The sequence below is a fragment of the Lepidochelys kempii genome, chromosome 15 (genome assembly GCF_965140285.1).
Source record: "Lepidochelys kempii isolate rLepKem1 chromosome 15, rLepKem1.hap1, whole genome shotgun sequence".
NCBI lineage: Eukaryota > Metazoa > Chordata > Testudines > Cheloniidae > Lepidochelys > Lepidochelys kempii.
In genome coordinates, this window is record NC_136394.1 from 919,729 (window position 1) to 929,322 (window position 9,594).

Here is a 9,594-nt window from a genome sequence, read left to right on the forward strand (position 1 = left end):
GTGCAGGGGTCTGGACATAGACAATGGCCGACACCCTGTTTCCTGGCAACTGATGGCCTGGCCCTTCCCCACTGCAAGGTGAGATCTAAAGGGGTTGGAGAACAAAGGAATCAGGTGACCTCCTGGCCCGGAAAAGGGACAAAGCCCGGAGGAAGAGGGGCTGGAGAGAGTTTCAGTTTAGGACTGGCTGGGGACATGGAGTGAAGTGCAGACGTGGTTGTCTGGCGCACTGCCTCCAAAATGGACCCGGCTGAGGGGTCCTGTTCTCTGCACCTACAAGCTCTGTTTTAGACCATGTTCCTGTCGTCTAATAAACCTTCCGTTTTACTGGCTGGCTGAGAGTCACATCTGACTGCAGAGTTTGGGGGCAGGACCCTCTGGCTTCCCCCAGACCCCGCCTGGGCGGACTCGCTGTGGGAAGCGCACGGAGGGGCAGAGGAGGCTGAATGCTCCGAGGTCAGACCCAGGAAGGGGGAAGCCGTGTGAGCTGTGGGTCCTGCAGACAGGCTGCTCACAGAAAGGAGACTTCCCCAGAGTCCTGCCTGGCTTCGTAGGGAGCAGTTCCACAGCATCGCCCGGGGACTCCATGACATCCCCCAAATGCTGTCCCCCCTTTTGTTTATGCCTTAGCTGATGTGTACCCTTGAGGATGATCCTTTTACCCAGACCCTTTTCCATGACTAGTCACACCTGCTCAGAGCCACCCTCTGGAAAAACTGAAGTATTTTTCAGAATGTCACCTGCAAGAGCTTTTTACATTTTGGATACAGTTTCCAGTCCTCGTCCTTTCTTTTAGAACCCCTGCGGACACAGCGCCCACCAGCTTTCTGAATGAAGCGTCATATTTTCCCAAACCTTTTTAGAATACCGAAGAGCTGTGCCGAGCTCCTTGTGTTGGGAGAATGATTCGTAATAATTTTCATATACTTCATAAGGAGATACCCCAGCATCGCAGGAGCTTTCAGTCCTTGGTTTTTTATTCACAACCCCCTAAAGCACGTGCTCCGGGTTAGTGAATGTGTGTGTTTTCCTTCACATTCACAACCCCTAAAGCACATGCTCCGGGTTTGGGAATGTGTGTGTTTTCAATCACAGTTTTCTCAGGGTTTGGTGTGGTGTTCACCGCTGAGGAACTGGAGTTGTGTTTGTGTGGTTGCTTTTTACCAGAGTCTTTTGTTTTGTCCTTGGGTTAGACGTACACGAGCTTTGGACTGCCCTGATGACTTGTCTGGGCTCTTGTGCTGTTTTGGGTTGGCTTTGTTGTTGTTAAAGGTCTCAGAGCAGATTTCTGGTTCTTTGGCAGTTCTGGTGAAGGTGCCCTGTTGCTCTGACTACAGCATTGTCAGGAGAGCTGCCCGTGCCTGATTATGAAAAACAGAGATGTTCCAATTTAGCATCAAATAAACATTTTACAAATCTTAATTTTACCATCTTTCTCACCCACACCTACGTATTTGCTTAAAATACATAACCTCATTAAATATCCAAACCAATAAGCAAAATATATTTACTGGGCTTCATCCATCCATCAGCCGTTGATGCTGGTGAATTTTCCTTTTCAGGAGTCTCTTTCCTTTTTCTTCTAAACTTGTTTACCCTCTGATCTAAGGACCTCTCATGTTTTGACCGTACCACGGAGCAGACAACATTATTATTATAAAACACATGAAACTGTCTTGTAAACTTAAAAAATAAAATACTCATTAGGGTGTTTTTCTATTTAAAAAGTCATAGCTTTAAAACAAAATAATCCATTTCAAGCTGTACAACAAACATAGGTTTTGGTTTATTTCTACCACTAGTGTTTCTCTAAAACCTAGACATTTTTAATACAAGCATATTTTTCCACCATGCACCCAAAAACAAAGTGTGCAATAAAATACTTTTTAAATCCCCCACCATAACTATGTCTTGCATACGCCCCCTGAATGACCAACAACAATGTAAACACTAATTAATTTTAAAACAACCCATTTTAAAAAACACATCACATTTTGCAGAGTAAAAAAACCCCTGTTCGTTTGAAACACATCAGACCAACAGTTTGCAACCATATACTTTAAAACCCCCCACAATATATCTTGCACAGATCTCAACTCACAATTTAAATTTTAAAACATTTTAAATTAAATTAAATTAAAAAACAATTAAAAAACATTTTAAAACATACACACGCTTTTAAAAGCCAATTGCAGAAAGTTACCTTCCACCACAGGATAAAGGGATGCTGGCACATGGTTATTCTGTTTTCCCCCCTGTGTATTTGGGCCTTTGGATTAAAGAAGAAGCAAAATGTTTAGTTAGTATTATTCCCCAGTTGCATCAAATCCCTATGCAATCTGTGTTATACCTGGAGTTTTTAATTTAACAATATTAAGCACAACTATAGTTAAAAATGGGGTTTTACCTGGCCCTGGTGAAAGGCAGCTTGAAGTTGCTATTTCCATGCTAAACAGATCACACTGCAATAAAGATAGGTACCATTATTTAGTAACAGGTTTCAGAGGGGTAGCCGTGTTAGTCTGTATCAGTAAAAACAACGAGGGTATTCCTGCTTACTGTATTTTCCACTCCATGCATCTGATGAAGTGGGCTGTATCCCATGAAAGCTTATGCCCAAATAAATTTGTTAATCTCTAAGATGCCACAAGGACTCCTTGTTGTTTTTATTATTTAGTAAGGACAGCATGGACAAAGAGTGACATTATATAATATATATTTTCCGACTTAAAAACAAGCATCATACATTGTTTTGCAGTCCAGCAGCTATTCTGTTCAAGATAGTTTCTGCTGAAAGAGGACAGTCTCCCAAAAAACTGAGGGTTTTATACCATCCTAACTCTTTGTTTCAGAGCCTGTAGTTAGCAGGTTGATTCGATCACTTACAACTGTGAATTAATAGATACTTAAGGAAATTAGGCACCCCTCCCCAAAGTTCCCTTGTGTGATCTGAGGGGTGGGGGAATTAAGTTGTCTGCACAACTGGTCTGCTTTTGGCTTTTTTTTTTTTTTAGTTAAAATACATTTTTCTGTTTCAATGAAAAAACAGAGCACTGTAGGGCCTTCTTATAGTATTAAACAGTAAATCACCATACACAACAATCCTTAATGCTACTGATATCAATGAATGTCTTGTTTGTTTGTTTTTTAAACATGTTTCTTTCATGCTTAAAGTTTTGGATTGTTTAGAAATAAAATGGATGTATCACAACCATAGTAAAAAGAACAGGAGGACTTGTGGCACCTTAGAGGCTAACAAATTTATTTGAGCATAGGCTTTTGTGAGCTACAGCTCAGAATGCATCCGATGAAGTGAGCTGTAGCTCACGAAAGCTCATGCTCTAATAAATTGGTTAGTCTCTAAGGTGCCACAAGTCCTCCTGTTCTTTTTGCAAATACAGACTAACCTGGCTGCTACTCTGAAACCATAGTAAACACCATACAAATACCCATGGCTTTTAAATGTTTCTACAGCAAATGCTTATTCTATAAAAGTATGGTGGAGGTTTGTGAACCCTTCAAACATTTCAGTTTGGGGCTAGACCCTTGTTTATTTTTTAAATATATTATTGTAATGACTTTGAATTGCTAGAAAGGGTGACCCATAGCGTTCAACCAGCCGCTGGGTTATATTTAAACTGTCCAATAGCGTTCTACAAACTCCTGTGGTAATATTTAAATTGTCCCATAGAGTTCTACCAACTCCTGGGGTTTTATTTCATTTACTATTAATCAGAGCTCACCATCCAAACCCACCTCCTGTACACCCATCAAAACTTCATTACCAATCACGAATATGTTTAACCCTGATGGCAACAAGAGGAAGTCACATCTAGACCTACAGACTCAGTACAGTCACCCTCGCTATTCAGTGGGGGTGTGGTTAAACCATCAGCTCAACAGGTTGAGTCAGCTCTGTTCTGTTCAAACACATCTCAGACATCCCTGTTTTATAGAGAAGCCTCTTTTTTTGGCTTTCATTTTAAACACATTTTGTTGCGGGGCAGAGCGGGTTCCTCACAAGATTCTACTACACACATTTCAGCTTTTTGCTGTAAATGGGTCTTTTTTACACAAAGACACAAGAGCTAGTTTCTCACAAACTGTTTTTTTATTCAAAAGACATACGGCCATTGAAAACAAACCAAGATGCGCCATCAAAACTTTTATCTTACTTAAGGGCCACACAGACCTTCTAACAGAAACACAGATAGTCACAAAGCCCTTTTCAATAGATATTTTTATTTACAGCTACCAAGTTTTATATCGCATATTTGTTCCCTTACCATTCTCTTAATCCTTCTATATTTCATACAAATAGTCTTTTTCTTAGCAGGGTTCTGTAACTTTTTGTGCAGACCAGATGGTCAATATAACGCTGTAAACAGGCATAGAATCATAGAATCATAGAATATCAGGGTTGGAAGGGACCCCAGAAGGTCATCTAGTCCAACCCCCTGCTCGAAGCAGGACCAATTCCCAGTTAAATCATCCCAGCCAGGGCTTTGTCAAGCCTGACCTTAAAAACCTCTAAGGAAGGAGATTCTACCACCTCCCTAGGTAACACATTCCAGTGTTTCACCACCCTCATAGTGAAAAAGTTTTTCCTAATATCCAATCTAAACCTCCCCCCCCGGCAACTTGAGACCATTACTCCTCGTTCTGTCATCTGCTACCATTGAGAACAGTCTAGAGCCATCCTCTTTGGAACCCCCTTTCAGGTAGTTGAAAGCAGCTATCAAATCCCCCCTCATTCTTCTCTTCCGCAGGCTAAACAATCCCAGCTCCCTCAGCCTCTCCAAATAAGTCATGTGTTCTAGACCCCTAATCATTTTTGTTGCCCTTCGCTGGACTCTCTCCAATTTATCCACATCCTTCTTGTAGTGTGGGGCCCAAAACTGGACACAGTACTCCAGATGAGGCCTCACCAATGTCGAATAGAGGGGAACGATCACGAGCATCTTCCTGTTTGGTCATTTTCTTTAAAACACTGTCAGGGTCTCGACCGAATAGTACAACATTTACCAAGGTCACCCCTTGTGCTAAATTTTCTTGGGTTAGCCACAGACATTGCAAAGCATAACCTATGGCAATAACAGTGTTTAATAAGCTTTCCAAACACAGGTCAGCGCACAGTTCCCAGAGCTTGCAGTTTATATCCTCCGTTTATATCAGCCCTCACAATCTTCAAAAAGCTTTTCCCTAAGGCAGTGATTAAGGACAGCATAAACAGCAACACGTACAATAGACCGCATGACTTTCTTATGCTCACGACGTGGCACTGGCTCAATCAGTTCTATGCCAAGCCTCCTCCTTAAATCTGCGTAGCTGTCATCCTCGGCGTCCTCATCAGTGATTTGTACTGGCGTTGAGCAAAAACAGGACGGGCCCGGTTCATCTTCGTTGTCTGATGCAATGCTGTCCAGGGCCTCCGGGTCCTCTACAAAGGCATCGTTGAGCTGTCGAGAGATTTTCAGAAAAGAAACAACTGTAAGCTCCCACTGCTTGTTTTTAGATTTACGCAGCCCTGGGTTGTTTCCTAACCCCATTACACCCCATTCTCGACCATCACTTCTTAATCATTAATTTACCTGAGTGATATCTTTTCCGTTCACCTTGTCCACTGGTGACTCCCAGGAGCTGTGGTCGCCTTCCTCCATGGGGTGGAAAACGAGAGGCCATCATGCTTGTCGGTCTTCCTCACGAGCGGTTGGGTTGCGGGGTCAGGTTCTGGCATACCCATCAATGGCTGGGCCAAAGGGCTCCCCTTGGCCACTCCCTCCTCCTCCTCGGAACTGTCACAGATGTAGAGCTTTCTCCGGGGCGGTCGAAGGCCCTCGGAGCTAAAACAAAGTCCAAAGCTCTCACGGGGATGGTGAAGGAGTCCATGTTTCCTCTCACCATGATTTCTAAAACATGTGTTCTTGGAACAAAACGGCCTCTTCCGCGTGGCGCTGGGACTTTTGGGGGTGGTGCTGAGCTCTGATTGGTAGAGGGTGGTAGGGAGAGCTCTTAGAGGGGTCACACAACCCTCTTCTGGGCAGGTCACCAGAACTCCCTGATTGGTCAAATCTGCTCTCGGGGAGGTCCTCTGCGGCTGAAACCCATCCTGATTGGTCGAGGGTGGTGGGAGGAGTTCTTAGAGGGGTCACATGTCCCACTTCCAGACAGCTCACCCCACCCTGGAACACCCCCTGTATGGTCAAATCTCCTCCTCTTGGGGTGGTCCTACCGGGGGACAAAACCTATCCTGACTGATAGAGGGCGGTGGGTGGAGTTCTTAAAGGGGTCACATAACACCCTTTGTTTCTGGTCATGTGTCCGTCTTGACCCCAGAAGTAATACACCCAGTGGGCCTTAGGGTGACAGGTGGGCAGAGCCTGAGGAGTCAGGGGGTGGGGACTATGTTTGATTGATGGTAAGTCACTTATACTACTTTAGGCTCACTCTGAACAGGCCCCCACGCTGAGCCCCAATTATTCAGCAGCCCCTCTACTCCCAGATCCCCAGGCCTGATTCCCCTTTTTGTTCCACAAGACTCCTAACTCAGTAACCCCTCCTTCCTGACTGGATCTCCGTGCTAAAGGAATGTGCTGTCATGGCAGTAGCCAGAAAGCGAGAAGTTAATAGGAAGGCATAAGTCCACCTGGATAAATACTGTAGACCTAATGAGTAACCCACTAGTAATGTACCCTGGTGTGATCCTTTACTGGGTAGTTAATGATTGGCTAGGAAAAGGGCATGAGGCAAAGCCTGAAGGGAATTAATGAGTTGACAAGAGTCTGTGTCCGAGGCCATGGGTCATTATTATTGGGACTCAAGAGGCACCTGATTCTGAACGCTGCCCAGACACCACTGGAAAGTATGATGTACCCATTGCTCTGCGGGAATGGGAGGGCTCAGGATGGGGAGTGGATCCAGGTTTCTGGCCTGCTGTGAGACTGAGCCACTAGGAACATGAATAACCCACTAGTAACCTACCTCGGTGTGATCCTGTAATGGGTAGTTAATGATTGGCTAGGAATGGGCCATAAAGTAAAGCCTGGGGGGATTTAGGGCTGAATGCTCAAAAGGGGTTAGGCACCTGGAAAACTCACTGCGATTCTCAAAGCCTGAGTCAGGTCCCTGAGTCCCTACACAATGAATGGGGTGAGCAAGGCACCTGGAACTGCAATTCACAAACCCCTGCACCCTAGGCGGGGAGCTGCCTAAGCTAGCCAGTAGGAGATGCCAACCAGAGAGGTGTGTGCAAAGCCCCACCCCTCTCATGGAGCTGGGCAGCCTGCGATTCTGAAGGTGGGAACCCTCTTTAGGATTAGGCACCTTATGCCATTGGAGCACAAGCCAGCTGTGACCTTCTAACTTTGAGCCTGGTGTTTAGCACTTGACTGGGATGTGGGAGAGCCGGGTTCAATTCCCCCTGCTATGCCACAGGGGGAGAAAGGATTTGACCAGGGGTCTCCCACCTCTCCAGAGAGTGGGCTAACCACTGCTGTGGGATATTCTGCTACAGAGCTCCCTTATCAAAGTGGGGAATTGAACCTGGCCGTCCCCCATCCCCGGTAAGTGGGCTAACCACTTGGCTAGAAGGTGAGTGAGCGCCTCTTCATCTGGCTGGGTTTTGAATGGGACCCAGTGCAGAAGGTGGCCTCTGAGCACAGCCCTCAGCGAGCTGGCTGGTGGTCAGTGAAGCATCTGTGACTGGTTTGTGGATGTAGGTGGGAGACAGGTGCACCCACATTAATAAAAGCCAGGGGGAACCAGGCATGGTTTTGCTTTGGACCCATCTCTGAATGAACAAGTCTGGGCAGATCTCCACTCTTCTCTGCCCATTCTTTGGATGCTGTTTATATTTGGTGTCATGTGCAGAAGTACCTACAAAGAATGAGTGTGTCTGCACTTTTAGTAAGTCAGTCCCCACAAGCTGAACCACCGAGACACATTTAAAATGTGTAGCCAAAACTGAATGAGCTCACTGTCTCCTTCCTGTAACGGGTGCCCTCCCTCGGCCCAGGCCCTCTCTCGGGGAGTTTATATACCAGGGTCTCTGTTATTTGGATTCAATTTTGTGGTAGCCATGATGGTCCCAGGAAATTAGAGAGACAAGAGGGGAAGGGGAGGTAATATCTTTTATTGGACCAATTTCTGTTGGTGAGAGAGACGAGCTTTTGAGTTTACACAGAGCTCTTCTTCCGGGTCAGGTCTGGGAAAGGAGAGTGTCATAGCTGGTGGAACAGATTGATTAGCATAAGTAGCTAACACATGTTTCATGGGACCATTCCAGGTTAACACCTCTCCAATGGTAAGGGGGGAAGCTACTTGGGGGTGCTTGCTGGGGGATTATAGATTAATAAACTATAAATCCAGTGTGGTGGATTTAACCCTAACCTCATCCAGTGCACTAAACCAGACAATCACTAAACTCTTGAATGAACTCACACAGAAAAATGATAAAAGACAAAACCACTGTATCACCTATGGGTGAACACTTTCCACAAAGCGATCATTCTATAGCTGACCTATCAGTCCTCGTGCTCAAAGAAAATCTGCACAGTACTTTCAAAAGACAAGCCTGGGCGCTTAAATTCATAACTTTGCTAGACACTAAAAATCAGGGACTAAGTAGACACACTGGATTTATGGCTTATTACAACAACCTGTAACCCACTACTAACAACCCCTGCAGCTACCTCCCCCTCCATGACTGGAGGGGTATTAACAGGCTACTTCACTTGTATATATCTCTTTTTACTATATGTTCCATTCTATGCATCTGATGAAGTGAGCTGTTGCTCACAAAAGCTTATGCTCAAATAAATTTGTTAGTCTCTAAGGTGCCACACGTCCTCCTTTTCTTTTTGAGGATACAGACTAACACTGAAACCGTTCACTTGAATGGTCCCTTGAAATACGTGTAAACTACTTATGCTAAACAATCGGTTCCACCTTGTATTTAGCTATGTAGGTTTCCTGAGTACCTTTCCCAGGCTCAGGCCTGAAGAAGAGCTGTGTGGAAGGTGGACGCTTGTTTCTCTCACCAACAGAAGTTGGTCCAATAAAAGATATTACCTCCCCCACCTTGTCTCTCTATTATTTGGATTGTAAATTCTTTGAAGCCAGAACCTACCTCCTCCGTGGAGTCTATAAAGCACCTAAGCCACAATTCAGCAAAGAAATTAAACACCTGAAGTATGTAAATAGTCCCATTGAAATTCACTGAGACTAAAGTAGAAGCATATGCCTATGTGCTTTGCTGGATCAGAGCCCTAGTATATGTGTGGATGGTATAAAATAATAATAATCCCTATTATTTCCATGATACATTTTTCATACCTCAATCCACATATTCTGAGGCTCTGATTACTTACAGACCCCCAAATTCAACTGTGACTGGTGAGGGGCTTTACCCTTCCCTAGGCCAGGCAGTGAATTGAGTCTAATTTCTAGCTGACTTGTCAGGCATGTTCTACATACAACAACTTATAATACTGGTTCGGGAATCAGCACAGACTCACCAAAAAGGCCAAACTCCATTGGACTGTCACTGTCCAGTGAACTCGAGCTATGAAACACAGAGAAATTTTCACTGGCCTG

At 44.8% G+C, this 9,594-nt stretch overlaps 1 long non-coding RNA gene across 1 annotated transcript; it reads right to left on the minus strand.

The window, feature by feature from the left end:
- Positions 1-947: 947 nt before the first annotated feature.
- On the minus strand, positions 948-2,446 carry LOC140898967 (uncharacterized). The gene is made up of 3 exons (XR_012155171.1): positions 2,408-2,446; positions 2,204-2,269; positions 948-1,361 (listed from the first exon to the last, which is right to left on the minus strand). It is a non-coding gene; the product is annotated as an uncharacterized LOC140898967 (long non-coding RNA).
- Between the last annotated feature and the right edge of the window lie 7,148 nt (positions 2,447-9,594).